Source organism: Hylobates moloch, unplaced genomic scaffold (genome assembly GCF_009828535.3).
Source record: "Hylobates moloch isolate HMO894 unplaced genomic scaffold, HMol_V3 SCAFFOLD_7, whole genome shotgun sequence".
In the NCBI taxonomy this organism is placed as follows: Eukaryota; Metazoa; Chordata; class Mammalia; order Primates; family Hylobatidae; genus Hylobates; species Hylobates moloch.
Window position 1 is genome coordinate 121,382,278 of NW_026652282.1, and position 10,248 is coordinate 121,392,525.

Here is a 10,248-nt window from a genome sequence, read left to right on the forward strand (position 1 = left end):
TTGCTCAACCTCCTGTCTTTATATTTCTATGACTCTAGTCGCTATCTTCGCAGATTTGTGGAATGCTGGCACTGCAACTCTCTTTAGTGCAAACTGGCTCTGGTAATGCTGTCTGCAAAATACATTTGCTGGAAAATATATTTGCAATATGGCTACCCTGTTGGATATAAGTAGGGAAAAGGAACAATTTCTGCTGAGTTCTGTCCAAAATACTCTTCCCTGTTACTTAGAGTCCCTATGCCCCCTCACCCCATAGATACTTTTCTGTTTTCCCAACCATCAGTTATCTCCTTAACTGACACAGTTACAGTTAAAACTTGTCCCCTTGCAGGTTTGCTGGTGTTTTACTGTATTTCACACAGGTTATAAAAGTGATTGTTCTGATACCTGAACATTGAATGTGAGCCCGCAGAGATGAACCCTTTAAGATGAAGCTAATCAACTAGCGGAATGAGCGAGAGGTCCAGCTTGGGGTGGCCGATAAGGTGTCCTGGCCTTCCGAGCACAAGGACAGCGGCTGGATCATCCTGGGAGGGCTTCCTTATGAACTGACTGAAGGGGACATCATCTGTGTGTTCTCACAATATGGGAGATTGTTAACATCAATCTCATGCAGCACAAGAAGACTGGGAAATCCAAAGGATTCTGTTTTCTCTGCTATGAAGGCCAGAGGAGAACAATTCTGGCCATTGACAATTTTAATGGGATCAAGATCAAAGGAAGAACTATCCGAGTGGATCATGTGTCTAACTATCAGACTCCTAAGGACTGAGAAGAAATAGATAACGTGACCAAAGAGCTCCAGGAGAAGGGCTGTGGGGCTCGTACCCCCTCACCAAGTTTGTCTGAGAGCTCTGAAAATAAAAAACCAACAAAAAAGCACAAAAATGACAAAAAGGAAAAAAAAAGAAAGAAAAAGAGAAAACTGACCAGGAGGTACAGGCAGAGCAACCATCCTCCTTCATCACCAAGAAGAAAGACGGTGAAAGAAAAGGATGACCCTGGCCCTGAGAAGCACAGCAGCAAGAACTCAGAGAGAGCTCAGAAGTCAGAGCCCAGGGAGGGGCCAAAGCTCCCCAAGGCCAGGACTGCCTACTCTGGTGGAGCAGAGGATCTAGAGAGGGACCTGAAGAAAGAGAAACCCAAGCATGAGCACAAGGCCTCAAGCAGGAGGGAGGCAAGAGAAGAAAAGACCAGGAATAGGGACACAGGGCAGAGCTCAGACACACATTCTAGCCAGTACAATGGGCGTTCTGAAGGGCGTAGTCACAAAAGTAAAAGTAGGAGCTGAATTTCTTTAAGTTCTTTGTAGATTCTGGGTATTAGCCTTTCGTCAGATGGATAGACTGCAAAAATTTTCTCCCATTCTGTAGGGTGCCTGTTCACTCTGATGACAGTTTCCTTTGCTGTGCAGAAGCTCTTTAGTGTAATTGGATCCCATTTGTCAATTTTTGCTTTTGTTGCCATTGCTTTTGCTTTTAGTCAAGAAGTCTTTGCCCATACCTATGTCCTGAATGGTATTGCCTAGGTTTTCTTCTAGGGTTTTTATGATTTTAGGTCTTCCGTTTAAATTTTTAATCCATCTTGAGTTAATTTTTGTATAAGGTGTAAGGAAGGGATCCAGTTTCAGTTTTCTGCATATGGCTAGCCAGTTTTCCCAACACCATTTATTAAATAGGGAATCTTTTCCCCATTGCTCTTTTTTGTCAGGTTTGTCAAAGACCAAATGGTTGTAAGTGTGTGGTGTTATTTCTGAGGCCTCTGTTGTGTTCCATTGGTCTATATATCTGTTTTGGTACCAGTACTATGCTATTTTGGTTACTGTAGCCTTGCAGTATAGTTTGAAGTCAGGTAGTATGATGCCTCCAGCTTTGTTCTTTTTGCTTAGGATTGTCTTGGCTATACGGGCACTTTTTTGGTTCCATATGAAATTTAAAGTAGTTTTTCTAATTCTGTAAAGAAAGTCAGTGGTGGCTTGATGGGGATAGCACTGAATCTATAAATTACTTTCGGCAGTATGGCCATTTTCACAATATTGATTCTTCCTATCCATGAGCATGGAATATTTTTCCATTTGTTTGTACCCTCTCGTATTTCCTTGAGCAGTGGTTTGTAGTTCTCCTTGAAGAGATCCTTAACATCCTTGTAATTTGTATTCCTAGGTATTTTATTCTCTTTATAGCAACTGCTAATGGGAATTCACTCATGCTTTGGCTCTCTGTTTGACTATTATTGGTGCATAGGAATGCCTGTGATTTTTGCACATTGATTTTGTATCCTGAGACTTTGCAGAAGTTGCTTATCAGCTTAAGGAGATTTTGGGCTGAGATGATGGGGTTTTCTAAATATACAATCATGTCATCTGCAAACAGAGGCACTTTGACTTCCTCTCTTCCTATTTGAATACCTTTATTTCTTTCTCTTGCCTGATTGCCCTGGCCAGAACTTCCAATACAATGTTGAATAGGAGTGGTGAGAGAGGGCATCCTTGTCTTGTGCTGGTTTTCAAAGGCAATGCTTCCAGTTTTTGCCCACTCAGTAAGCAAATTTACAAGAAAAAAACAACCCCATCAAAACGTGGAGGGAAGGATATGAACAGACACTTCTAAAAAGAAAACATTTATGCAGTCAACAAACATATGAAAAAAAGCTCATCATCACTGGTCATTAGACAAATGCAAATCAAAACCACAATGAGATATCATCTCATGGCAGTTTGAATGGAGATCATTAAAAAGTCAGGAAACAACAGATGCTGGAGAGGATGTGGAGAAATAGGAACGCTTTTACACTGTTGGTGGGAGTGTAAATTAGTTCAACCATTGTGTTAGAGAGTGTGGCAATTCCTCAAGGATCTGGAACCAGAAATACCATGTGACTGAGCTATCCCATTACTGGGTATATATCCAAAGGACTATAAATCATTCTACTATAAAAACACATGCACATGTATGTTTATTGAGGCACTGTTCACAATAGCAAAGATGTGGAACCAACCCAAATGGCCATCAATGATAGACTGGATAAAGAAAATGTGGCACATATACACCATGGAATACTATGCAGCCATAAAAAAGGATGAGTTCATGTCCTTTGCATGGACATGGATGAAGCTGGAAACCATCATTCTCAGCAAACTAACACAAGAACAGAAAACCAAACACCACATGTTCTCACTCGTAAGTGGGAGTTGAACAATGAGAACACATGGACACAGGGAGGGGAACATCACACACTGGGGCCTGTCGGAGGGTAGGGGGCTAGGGGAGGGATAGCATTAGGAGAAATACCTAATGTAGATGACAGGTCGATGGGTGCAGCAAACCACCATGGCACATGTATACCTATGTAACAAACCCACACGTTCTACACATGTACCTCAGAACTTAAAGTATAATAATTTTTTTTAAAAAAAAGACATAGGAGCTGAGATAAATCCCATAGGCATAAAAGGGCCCCGGCACTCCCGGGAGCGGGAGTCTTCGAATCCTAGTGACAGTAGGCATCACTGAAGACTGTTCAGCTGCTCAGCAGATTTGGAAATAATTATTTTTTTTTAATGCAGTCAAGTTTAGTTGGGTTGTTACTATTTTTGTATCTAAAACTTCTGGGGCTGTGCTTTTAACCCCTTGAGTATTAGAATCATTGAGAGGGCTGCAGTTTCAACAGCTAGATATCCTGGATATTTTTCACACCATTCATTGTCCCTGTACCAGAATATGTGTCCTGAATTTTGGTTCATAAATATGGCTCTTGAGCCCATAGACCCCAGTTGAAGATGGAATTTTCAGGAAATACCAGATAATTCTATAATTCTAAAGGGAAAATACCAGATAATTCTATAATTCTAGTCTTTGTTTTCGATGTTTAGAGCCCAGCATAATGAGACCTTTCCAGTTACTAGGTTTGGACAGCTTAATGTGAATGAATGGAGTAGGATTTTTAAGATCAACCAGCCCCATGCCCAAACCCTACTGTTTAAAAAAATTGTTAATGTCTTTTCTTTTTCATTACAACTTTTTTGTTTGGAAAAAAAAAGTAATTGTAACTTTTGTACTCCAGTGGAATTAAAGAACTTTCAGTGTCATCTTTAATACCCTTTGTCTATTCTTACTAGAGAGATTTTATTTAGGGAAGATGTTCACCTGAATTTACTTTTAGTTATGAGTCAGCCAATCTAAGCCACAGAAACATCTTAAATATTGAGAATGGAGGTCCCTGATGCTTTGTTGTCTGTAACTTTTGTTTTCTTTTTCTCCTGGTGGAAATAGAGTAGGGGGTGATGGAGGTTAAGGAAATCACAGTCAAGGCTGTCAAAGGCCCATTAGGTGAAATCTAAGACAAGTCTGACACTATAAACTTTCCTTCAAAGACTTAGGCTGAGGATATACCCCTTACGCCACTTTATTTTATGTTAAAACATCTAAATTGCTTTATTGGTTAAAGAAAATTTTCATGGAATTGTTAATTATTTATCTTAATGGACTGCTGTATACTGAGTGTGTGCCCTTAGTTTGAGGAAATCAGGAAATCCATCATCTTGATACAATTTGGATTTGTACAATATTTTCTTCCTTTCTTTTATTTCCAAACAGAAATGCAGCTATTTAAGAGCAAACTGTTGCTTTGTCAAAGCCCATATTCTGTTACTCATTGTTATTTATACAGACTCTAATAAAACATTATGCTACCAATCAAAGGTGATAGATACAAAGCATTGTTTTGTCTTCTGGCATTATGGATTATGCTAATGGCCATCTGCCCATAATTGATATTTTGTTCTTCAGTCATAGAAAAAGAAACATAATCAACCATAAAAGACATTTTGTTGTGAATAAATGCTTATGCAATTGTCTTTTATTCTCCATTATGTTTTTTCATAATTTCCTAGTTAATTATTTAGTAGTATAATACTTTTACAGCAATAGAACTGCTATTGCATTCCAAATAGGGATTTGAAATATATTGTATACACACAGTGATGTCATCCCTAATATCCTCATGCAGCTGGGAAAAACAAATCAACTCAATGACATTTAACACATATTTGGGCTGATTTTTTGTTTGTTTTTCTACATGTTGGAGGATAACTCATACTTTAGTTTTCTGTAGAGTAAGAATTATATATAAAAAAATCAATCCAGAAAAATATAGACTTAAAATGGTTATGGTAGATAACCAATTAAGCCAAGTCTCTTTGGATTTTGTATATACATTCCTAAATTAAAGGAAAATTCATTTTCTATAAAGAATTTGTCGGCAACTCCACTCTCCATTACAATAAAAGACTCCCTTTTGCAGGTGTGCCTGAAAGTCGTTGTGGACGTACGAAGTCAAAACAAAACATTCATGGTGTGTGTGAAGAGAACTCCACTAAATACTATTAAATGCTAGAAGCAAACACAAAAGAAGTTAAAGATGTGGAACTTGCCCTAGAAGAATTTATGATTCAGCTGGGAGCTGTACTCTACAACTTAGAAACATTTATAAGCAAGACATCCAGGGTGAATTGATAGAGGTTGTAAGTCCTGAAAAGTAAGGATTCATGTGACAGAACTGCCAGCCCAAATTGCTCCCTATTTTTAAAGGTCTAATGTCACTAAGAAGACAAATTAAATCTTTTCTGAGATCTCTGGAATCTGCATGCATAGAGTAAGTAGATATCATTTGAAGATGATAACAAAAAAGTCCTACATTGATAACTGAAATGTCATCACTGGGGATTTATGTCTTTGAATTAGGCACTTCCTTCCCCATGAATTAGGTATGATTAGTATCTCAGAGAGGCTAAGTAGTGAAATGCACCTATATCCATTTATACTGGTGAGGTAAATTCCTATGTATAGAGTATATGTGAACATGATCTACCTCAGCATTCATTCTTGTCTGTATATAATTCAAAGATGTATTATGGATGTTTTTCTTCTCAAAAAAAAGTTTTAAAAAAACTAAATTTGAAGTAATTTTTATCCATTTTTGCTTGTATTTATGACAGTTTTCAACTTATTCTACTCTCAACAAATGTATTCAGGAGGAGTTTGTAAAGTTCTGAATGTCTATCAATACCCATGACACCATTCCCACGATTTTCTCTTTATAAATAGGAACCGCATGAGTCCAATATGCTGACCACAACTAACCAGGGATTAGGGCCAGCTATGTCGAGAACAAGAACTAAACCAATCTAATCATCTCTCTCTTGGGGAATTTGAATTTGGAGATATAGAAAAGAGCAGAAACAGAATGAGACAAAACAAGTAGGAGAATGAGGCAGTAGAATCCAGGATTATTCAGAAGCTGTGACATGAGAGGAGACTATAAAGAAGTCAGTGGGCAATAATCAAAATGGAACAGAAGAAGCAGATAAACGGATAGAAATGCTGAGTCAGGAATCAGAATAGGGAGCAAGTAACATATGTTGGTGAGGGGATAGGAGTAAAACTGGGTTTCTTCTTGGAGACTCTCTCCTGTTCTCCACTTGTCTGTGTATTTTTCCAATTAACACTTTTGAACTTGAACTCAGTCAACCTGAACACAACTCTGTTCCTTGCACACTGAAAGATCCCAATAACACAGTGTCTCATCTGAATTTGAGAACCTCCTGCTGAATTCCATTCCAAATTTCTTCTCCCTGCTTCTGTCTCTCTCTCCTATAAAAAAAAGTTCCCAAGTCGCTAGGCACAGTGGCTCACGCCTGTAATCCCAGCACTTTGGGAGGCCGAGGAGGGTGGATCACCTGAGGTCGGGAGGTCGAGAGCAGCCTGACCAACATGGAAAAACCCCCTCTCTATTAAAAGTACAAAATTAGCCAGGTGTGGTGGCGCATATTTGTAATCCCAGCTACTCGAGAGGCTGAGACAGGAGAATCACTTTAACCTAGAGGAGGAGGTTGCGGTGAGCCGAGATTGCAACATTGCACTCCAGCCTGGGCAACAAGAGCAAAACTCCGTCTCAAAAAAAAAAAAAAAAAAAAAAGTTCTCAAGTCAAGACTCCATTTCCTTTTGTTTGAAAGTACAAAGAAAGAATGGGTGCTTGCTTCAGAAGGCCTTTGTCTATCAGAGGATACTACTAGTACTGGTTTGCAAAAGTTGTCTACTTACTGTCTTCTATTCTTCCCCTTCCATTTGTTCTTGATCTCATTCCAATTAGGCTTTTGACTCTACCATTTCACCACAACTACTTTTATGTATGCCAGGAATCATCTTCACACTGTTAAATCCAGTGTCAAATCCTCCATTCTCATCTTATTTAACATATAGCAGCATTTGAAATAGTTGATGACTCCCCTTTTCCCCAAAAACTTCCTTCATTTGGCTGCTGACATTATACTTCCAATTTTCCTTCCACCCCACTGGCCACTCCTTCTCAGTCTTCCTTCCTAGTTCATTCTCATCTGCCCAGACTCGTAATGTTGTCATGCCACAGGGCTTAGTCTTCGAACCCTTTTAAAAATCTACACTCACTTTCTAGGTGATGCCATGCAGCCTTAGGCCTTCACAACCTGTTAGCTGATGATTTCCTAATTTTTGCACTCGTTCTAAGCTATCCTCTCTACTTCAGACTCATATATTTAATTGCCAAATCAAGATCTCCATTTGGCTAAGTATCGCAATACTATTAGGTACCCAACTGAATTCCCAATTTTTTCTTCTTCTCATAATTTTCTGTTCCTTTTAAGTTCTGAGTTAATGTTAATTCCATCCTTCTAGTTGCTCAACTCAAAATTTCTGGAGTCACCCTTGATTTCTCCCTCCTCTCAATCTTAAAACCATCCAGAAATGCTTTGAGTAATATCTTTAACATATATACAGAATCTCTCCACTTCTCACCCACTCCCGTTGCTACAGACTCGATCCAAGACACATATTCTCCTGTCTTGAATATTTTAAGAGTTTCCCTGTTTACAAACCTGGTCTCAAAAGTCTGTTCTTGACACATCAACCAGGGTGCTAAGAGTTTCCCTGTATACAAACTTGGCCTCATAGGTCTGTTCTTGACACATTAACCAGGGTGATCTTGTTGAAACAGATATCAGATCTTGGCATTCCTCTGCTAAAACATAATTTTTGGCTTGAGATCTCACTCAGAGTTATAGCATTTAAAACTTGCCAGCTGGCAGGGCATGGTGGCTCATGCCTATAATCCCAGCACTTTGGGATGCCGAGATGGGTGGATCACTTGAGGTCAGGGGTTTGAGACCAGCCTGGCCAACATGGTGAAACACCGTCTCTACTGAAAATACACACACACACACACACAAAAACAAATAGCTGGGCACGGTGGTGCACATCTGTAGTCCCAGCTACTATGGAGGCTGAGGCAGGAGAATTGCTTGAACCCAGGAGGCAGAGGTTGCAGTGAACCAAGACCACGCCATTGCACTCCAGCCTGGGTGACAGAGTGAGACTCTTTCCCAAAAAAAAAAAAAATGCCACCTTTTCTTTCCATCTGACACTGCCCATTTAATTCTCCCTATTGCCCTCCCCTGCTTTTTTTTCTCTGTAACACTTTGACTCTTCTAAAATACTATTTGTTTTACTTGCCTGATTCTGCTCATGAGACTATACATTTTTTTCTTTCTTCTGCATGACTCGAATATATAAAATAAGTATTTGCTAAATGAATTAGTTAAGTCATTGACGTGCCCTAACACTAGAACAAGAAGGAGTCACCTGAATACAAATAAAAAGGCATAAATATTAGGAATCTATATTAGTCCATTTTCACACTGCTATAAAGATACTATCTGAGACTAGATAATTTATAAATAAAATAAGTTTAATGACTCACAGATCCACATGGCTGGGGAGGCCTCAAGAAACTTAGAATCATGGTAGAAGGCAAAGGGGAAGCAAGACTCGTCTTACATGGCGGCAGGAGAGAGAGAGAGAGAGACCAAACGTGGAAGTGCCACACTTTAAAGCCACCAACTTCCATGAGAACTCACTCACTATCATGAGAACAGCATGGGGAAAAATGTCCCCATGATCCAATCACTTCCCACAAGGTCCCTTCCTTGACATGTGGGGATTACAATTTGAGATGAAATTTGGCTGGGGACACACAGCCAGACCATATCAAAAACCTTCCCTATATCCTGTCACAAGCTAGCTGAGTCTTTGTTAATTGCCCCTTCAATGTATTTTCACAGCAAGCTGTGAATACTCTATCAGAACCCTTTTTGTACTATTATAACCATCTGTTTATTTGTTAGTATTTTAAACTATTGACTGTGGGCTCCTATGTGGCATGGATGGTTTAATATTTACTTATGCTTTGAACTGATTGAGCATAGAACCATCTAAAAATAAGTATTTAGTACAGTTTGCTGAATATATGGATAACTCCATAAATAGGGGTTCTTGCGAGTCCTGGAGACTGCCTTACCCACACATTGTCAAGAATTAGAAGTCTTTCTCAGCTGTGTATTTAGGATAAGTCCTTTTCCTTTCCTAGTTCAGATTCCTCACCAGAAACCTTTATTTGCTTACTCCAAAGAGGTGGGCTAAACAAAGCTGACAAAGCCACAGTGAGTGATGGCTTTCTTATTCCCCTAGAAAGACTGGGTGAGACTTAAAGTTCCAAGATTCCTGTCCCAGAATGACTGAAGCATCAGAAAATGAACAACTGTTAAGTGTAAAATATTGTATCTTCAGTCTCAGCACACATAAAGACACCCCTCACTCTGAGGTATTATCTTACTCTTTGGAAAAACAGACAAGAAGTACAAGCTATCTCTGCTTATATATGATGGCTTTTCTCGGGTAAATACAATTTGAGCTCCGAAACAGCAGATATTTCCCATCATTGTTCAGAGACCCACTGCTCCTTTCTCTTAGTCTACTCTCTCCCTCCAAAGTTATACTGTGTTAGACATGACTCAGGTGTGGTTAAAATGTTGGTTTTACCATTAGATGAAGCAGTGTAAAATCAATTTTGTTATTCAGCTGGTTTCAAAAATACCTTCCTTTGCTGGCTGTGATGGCATCCTTACAGATGTCCCTGTCAACCTGTTGACTAAATTGCCTCAGTAACTGGTACTAGGGAATGTGAAGCCTTAAGGATTTGAATTAAAGCTATGAAAAAATAGAAATTGTCAGGGTGATTTTGTTGTTGTTTGTTTGTTTGTTTTTGTTTTCCAGCCAGGCCTGTTTCTTCTAGGACAAGGTTTAGCAACTCCTATTTCTTTGTTTTTTTCCTTTTCCTTTTTAATAGACCTTAAAGGAAATATGCCAAGGCAGCTGCAG

The 10,248-nt window shown here is 39.1% G+C and overlaps 1 pseudogene; it reads left to right on the forward strand.

Annotated features, from left to right (window-relative positions):
- The first annotated feature begins 428 nt into the window (after nucleotides 1-428).
- Nucleotides 429-1,291, forward strand: LOC116811205 (RNA-binding motif protein, X-linked 2-like; annotated as a pseudogene).
- The last annotated feature ends 8,957 nt before the right edge of the window (nucleotides 1,292-10,248 follow it).